Source organism: Trichosurus vulpecula, chromosome 1, assembly GCF_011100635.1.
Source record: "Trichosurus vulpecula isolate mTriVul1 chromosome 1, mTriVul1.pri, whole genome shotgun sequence".
Classification (NCBI taxonomy): domain Eukaryota; kingdom Metazoa; phylum Chordata; class Mammalia; order Diprotodontia; family Phalangeridae; genus Trichosurus; species Trichosurus vulpecula.
Window position 1 is genome coordinate 295,545,607 of NC_050573.1, and position 7,141 is coordinate 295,552,747.

Sequence of the window (7,141 nt, forward strand, 5' to 3'; positions counted from 1 at the left end):
CTCCCTGCCCCTGCAAACTTGTAGCCCTCACAGCTGGGGCCACTTAACCCACACTTACTGACAGCCTGTACCCCAGGCTCTGGAACCAATCTGGCCCTTAGGTGAGGGAAGTAAATAGAAGGACCCATAGTCCATAGCTTTGGTGATTCAGCATCATCAGCTTTGCTGCTGATCCTATCCTTCCACTCAGTTTCTAGTCCCTGGATTCCTCTCTTGTTCCTCTGAAGTCCCTTTCTCAAAGTCCTGCCTAATTGTTGCATTTCCTTTGGAACCACGGCCTTGCTTTGCTTATATCTGCTAGGAACAGTGCTGTGTAGTGGCAGAATCAAGGATAATAATAATAATTAATAATCATAATCATAATAAAGCACTTCAGGGTTTTCAAAGCATTTTACAAACATCCCACTTTATTCTCAGAACAACCCTGGGAAGTAGGCACTAATATTTTCCCTACTTTGTATTTGAGGAAACTGAAGCAGACAAAGGTTAGAGAACTTGACCGGGTTCACACAGTTAATAAGCGTCTCAGGCTAGATTTGAACTCAGGTTTTCCCGTTTCAAGGTCATTCACTTTATCCACTGTACTACCTTGTTGTCCCTAAGAATTAAGTGCAAATTCTGCCTGTGGAACTTACTGGCTATGTAATCATAGTCAAGACACTTAACCTATCTTAGCTTCAGTTTTTTCATCTGTAAAATGAAAGTAATCTGCAATGGAAGGCAAAAACAGTCTCTGCTCTCAAGGAATACAGATTCCCCGTGGAACAGGATTGTTGTGAGGTTCAAATAAGATAACATTTATAAAGCACTTCTGAAGCATTAAGCATAAATGCCACCCATAATTAATTGTCTGGAAACAAACTTTACCGACACTATCTATCAGATTGAACCTCTGTCTGTTGGCTACTGCCTGAATTCTGTGCCCATCAAGTCCTGATTTTGTTAAGTATTCCTCAGCTCATTATAGCTAGACAACACTAGGATATACAAAAAAAATTAACAAAAATACACTAAGAGGAACTCTGCTTCTACCCTGTGCATCTAATCCAGTGATGGTGTCTGAACTCTGGTCTTAAGGCCTATCTTTGATGGGCAAGAAGAACTGTGGAGAATTGAGCTGGTTTCTCGTTCTCCTATTGATGGATTTCTCAGGTGGAATATTTTCAGTTTTCTTACTCAAGAGAACCTAAAATTCTGAATCAACTTAGTTGCCTAGAATTACTCAGGATAAATATAAACCAAGAAATCAACTTTACCTTTGTTAGAAGTTGGTAACATTTTTTTTTACCTCTTTGTATCAAATAATAGCTTCAGTTTTCTCGGGATTTAGTCATTGATGGCATTAATATCAAGTAGAAGTCTCTGAGTTTACAATCTAAATTTCCAGGGAGAAGAGCAGTGAGGATCAGCTGCTACCAATATCCTGTGTCATCTATGTGGCATACCTCCCCATAGGTGTTCATTGCTGGTATCATCCTGAATGAGACTCACTAGACTTCAGAGACCTCCCAGAAAATGAAATTACAATGAGATCATCTAGGCTAAAAGTTCATGGAATGATAGTGTCATGATCTTTTCTAAACTGAGGTGATCCTAGATCGCAAGCTAGAGGTGAGCCTGCCCAAGGTCACACAAGTAGGAAGTCTCACAGGCAAGATTTCAAGTCAGATCCATTATACCTCATTATGTTTCTATAACAGAAAGAAGTATGAGACTACTGTAATTTCTAAGTCATGATGTGCTAGGAAGTTAGGAAACATGTTTCAATTCTCAGGTACTTACTAGTAGTAGTATGCCCTTAGGAAATTCATTTAACTTCACTGGATTTCAGCTTCCTCACTAATAAAATGAGGCCATTGAAATAATTGTCTCTATGGTACCTTCTAGTGCAAAGATCTGATGACCCTAGAAGAAAGAGCCCTGTGGATTTAGCTTGCCAAATGAGCTCACTGAAAAAGCTTTTCGATGCCTATGGATCAGTAAAACAGAACAAATGCTTAATTTCCCTGTTTGTACATCTCTGGTGTGGAAATCCACGTTTGTTCTGTAAAGTCTATGTAGAGAAAATATTTGATGCCCAGAGCCTCTGGATTTTCATCTTAAGAAGCAAAGCTCACCAACTGTGGGCTGAGCCATGGGAAAGGTTGGTTTTTTCCCCCTTTTTTATTGCCCTTCAAGTAACTCCAGCAATATTTTTTATTACAGTTCTTAATTTTAAGATCAAAAGCGGAGGTGGAACCAAGATGGCAGAGAAAAAGCAGGAAGTTGCCTGAGCTGTCCCCAGTGTTCCCCCAAATAAGTTGAAATCAAATCTCAAAAAAAATTCTGGCACAACAGAACCCAAAGAAGGACAGAGTGAAATAATTTTCCAGCCCAAGATAACTTAGAAGAACTACAGGAAAGGTCTGTCTCACTTGGTTAAAAGGGGAGCACAGCCCAGTGCAGGAGGTATCTGGGCAGGCCAGCAGAAGGTCCCTCACCCTAGCACAGATCAGCAACCAAGGCCCCAAGGTCCTGGATCAAGAGGCCAGCAGCACAGAACGCTATATGTGAGGACTCAAAAGCCAGCAAATTAGGCCAGCCACCAGCCATGGATCTCTAACTCCTGCTCCAAACAGGTGAGCCAGCAGCCCCAAAGGCCTTGGCATAGCAAGCCAGTAACCAGGTCCTGGCCCCAGGTCCAAGAAGTTTGGGACGGTGATCCCCTGTACCCCAAGAACAAAGCTTAACTTAAAAGTCATGAAATAAGCTGGAAAATGAGGGAGAGGGAAGCCCTGACCATAAAAAGCTACTATGACAGTAGGGGAGATCAAAACACAAACTCAAAAGAAGACAATGATGCCCAAAAACCTACATGCAAAGCATCAAAAAAGAAAGGCAAATTAGTCTCAAGGCCAAATATTCCTCTTAGAAGAGGTTAAACAGATTTTAAAAATCAAATAAGAGAGGCAGAAGAATAATTGGGGAAAGAAATGGGAATTATTCAAGAAAATTATGAAAAGAATGAATAGCTTGGTAATGGAAGCACAAAAAAGGAAAAAAAAAAAGATGTACAAAAATTCATTGAATAAAACAACTCCTTAAAAAGTTAAAAAGTAGGACTGGCCAGATGGAAAAGGAGACACAAAAATCCACCAAAGAAAAGAACTTAAAAAATAGAATTGGTCAAATGACGAAGGAGGCACGAAAACTAACTGAAGGAAATAATTCCTTAAAAATTAAAATTTGGCAAGTGGCAGCTAATGACTGTACAAAACATCAAGAATCAATCAAACAAAATCAAAAGAATGAAAAAACAGAAGAAAATGTAAAATACCTCATTGGACAATCAACTGACCTGGAAAATAGATCTAGGAGAGATAATTTAGGAATTATTGGACTACCTGAAAGCCATGATTAAAAAAAAGAGCATGGACCGCATCTTTGAAGAAATTAACAAGGAAAACTGCCCTGACTTCCCAGAAAAATAGTGCAAAATAGTAATTGAAAGAATACGCCAATCACCTATTGAGAGAGATCCCAAAACAAAAACTCCTGGGAATATTACAGTCAAATAAGAAGCCAGAAAAAAAAAACAATCCAAATATTGAAGAATCAGTCAGGATTATATAGGATTTAGTAACTTCTGCCTTAAAGGATCAGAGGGTGGGGAATATGATATTCCAGAGAGCAAAAAAGCAAGGATTACAACCAAGAATCACCTACCCAGCAAAACTGAACATAATCTTTCAGGGAGAACATGGATTTTCATGAAATTGGGGACTTTTGAACATCACTGATGAAAAGACCAGAGCTGAAGAAAACATTTGATTTTCAAATACAAGACTCAAGAAAAACATAAAAAAGACAAACAGGAAAGAAAATACATGTTATTAAATAAGGTTAAGCTGTGTACATCCCTAAACAAGAAGATGATAATTGTAACTCTTAAGGACTGTATCTGTATTAGGATAGTTAGGAGTATACATAGACAGAGGGTATGGGTATAAGTTGACTTTGATGGGACCATATAAAAAAGGGATAAAAAAGAGAATTTCATTAGGAGAAGAGGGAAGTTAGAGGCAGAATGGGACAAATTATATCATATGAAGAAGTATTAAAGACCTATTACAGTGGAGGGAAAGAAGGTATTGGGATAAGTATTGTTTGAACCTTACTCTCATCAGATTTGGCTCAAAGAGGGAATGATATACACACTCACGTGAGTATAGAAATCTAGCTTACATTTTAGGGAAGTGGGAGAAGAGAGGGACATGAAAGAAGTGGGACTGATAGAAGGGAGTGCAGATTGAGAGGGGTGGTGGTCAGAAGCAAAATCCTGATGAGGAGGGACAGGATGAAATGGGAGAGAGAGAAAAGTATAAAGAGGAGGAAAATAGGATGGGGGCAATATACAGTAATCATAATGATATATGCAAATGGTAAAGTTGGGAACTGATCCAACCATTCTGGAAAGCAATTTGAAACTACACCCAAAGGTCAATCAAATTGTGCATACCCTTTGATCCAGCAATACCATTACCGGGTCTATATCCCAAAGAGATCGTAAAAAAGGGAAAATACCTACATGTACAAAAATATCTATATCAATCTTTCAGTAGGGTCAAAGAATTGGAAATTGGGCAATGGAGCCAAGATGGTGGACTGAAAACAGGGACCCTCTTGAGTACTCCCTCAAATCCCTTCAAACACCTGTTAAAAATGATTCTAAACAAATTCTAGAGCTACAGAACCCAGGAAATGACATAGTGAAACAAATCTCCACCCCAAGATGGCCTGGATGGCTGCTGAGAAGGGTCTATCACACTGGGTGAAGCCCAGAGTAGGCCATGAGAGGCCAGACCAGGCCAGAGCAGACTGGGCAGAGCAGGTCTCAGGGCCCTGAATCACTGAGTTGTGGCAGTTTCCAGACTTCTCAACCAACAAACAGACAACTTATCAGGTCAGTACTCTGTTGGAACTGAGTGAAAGAAGGGCATGGTCCAGTCCCAGCCCTGGGGAGGTGGAGGTGGCTGCAGCAGAGGCAGTGGTGTCTGCTTCTGAAGCTCCAGGCCCACAGATGGGGCGGGGGCAGGGAGGGAGAATCAAGCGGCTCACTAGACTGGCTGACCAATCCCTTGCTGGCACTGAGGCAGGATTATCTTGCTTTGCTCTGCTTAGATCAGGGTCACAGTCCTGGTTGGTGGTCCTGGGGTGAGCAGGAGTTCTGGCATGGCAGAGCTTGTGGTGACTGTGGAGAGGAAGTCCTCTTGGCAGTTACATGGCAGAGAAGAGGGCTTGAGATAACTGATAGCCCAGAGCACAGGCCAGGAGAGGAATAAACACCTCTCACTGGCTCATACCACCGCAGAAGAACCTAAAATTTACGGGTGCCTACAAGTAGCTCTGAAAACAGCAGCTCAAAACTCCTGAAGCTTGGGACAGAGCACTTTCCTCTCTGGAAACAGAGATGTACCTTGCCAAAGAGCTAAAAAGTCAAGTAACTGACTGAGAAAATAAGCAAACAGTGTAAAAAAACCTCAGACTATAAAATCTTACTTTGATGACAAATAATATCAAAACAAACAGTTGGAAGAAGACATCCTACATCAAAAGGCTCCAAGAAAAATATGAATTGATCTCAGGCCATAGAAGAGCTCAAAAAGGATTTGGAAAATCAAGTAAGAGAAGTAGAGGAAAAAATGGGAAGAGAAATGAGAATGGTGCAAGAAAATCATGAAAATGGGTCAACAGCTTACTTAAAGGAGACCTAAAAATACTGAAGAAAATAACACATTCAAAAATAGACTAACCAAAATGGCAAAAGAGGTCCAAAAAGCCAATGAGGAGAAGAATGCCTTAAAAAGAAGAATTGGCCAAATGGAAAAGGAGGTCTAAAAGATCACTGAAGAAAATAATGCCTTAAAAATTAGAATGGAGCAAATGGAAGCTAATAATTTTATGAGAAATCGAGAAATTATAAAATAGGACCAAAAGAATGAAAAAATGGAAGACAATATGAAATATCTCATTGGAGAAACCACTGACCTGGAAAATTGATCCAGGAGAGATAATTTAAAACTTATCGGACCACCTGAAAGCCATGGTCAAAAAAGAGCCTAGATATCATCTTTCAAGAAATTATCAAGGAAAACTTCCCTGATATTATGGAATCAGAGGGTAAAATAGAAATTTAAAGAATGCACCAATCACATTTTGAAAAAAAATCCCAAAAGGAAAACTCCTAGGAATATTGTAGCCAAATTCCAGAGTTTCCCAGGTTAAGGAGAAAATATTGCAAGCAGCCAGAAAGAAACAATTCTAATATTGTCAAAACAGTCAGGAAAACACAAGATTTAGCAGCTTCTACATTAAGGGATCAAAAGGCTTGGAATATGATATTCTGGAAGTCAAAAGAGCTAGCATTAAAACCAAGAATCACTTACCCAGCAAAACTGAGTATAATCCCTCAGGGCAAAAAAATGGATTTTCAATGAAATAGAGGACTTTCAAGCATTCTTGTTAAAAAGACCAGAGCTGAACAGAAAATGTGACTTTCCAAATACAAGAATCAAGAGAAGCACGAAAAGGTAAACGGGAAAGAGAAACCATAAGGGACTTTCTAAAGTCTCACTGTTTACATTCCTACATGGAAAGATGATATTTGTAACTCATGAGACCTTTCTCAGTATTAGGGTAGTTGAAGGAAATATACATATATCTATATCTATATCTATATCTATATCTATATATATGTATGTATGCATGTATGTATGTATATACACACATACATACAGAGGGCACAGAGGGCACAGGGCGAGTCAGATATGAAGGGATGATATCTGAAAAAATAAAATTAAAGGGTGAGAGAGGAATATACTGGAGATGGAGAAAGGGAGAGCTAGAATGGGGCAAATTATCTCACATAAAAGAGGCAAGAAAAAACTGTTATAATGGAAGGGAAGAGGGAGTAGGAGAAAGGGAATGAGTGAATGTTACTCTCATCGGATTTGGCTTCAGGAGGGAATAACATACACACTCAATTGGGTATCTTACCCTACAGGAAAGTAGGGGGTAAGAGGGGAAGGGGGAATGATAGAAGGGAGGCCAGATTTGGGGAAGAGCAAACTAAAAGCAAACACTTTTGAAAAGGGACAGGGTC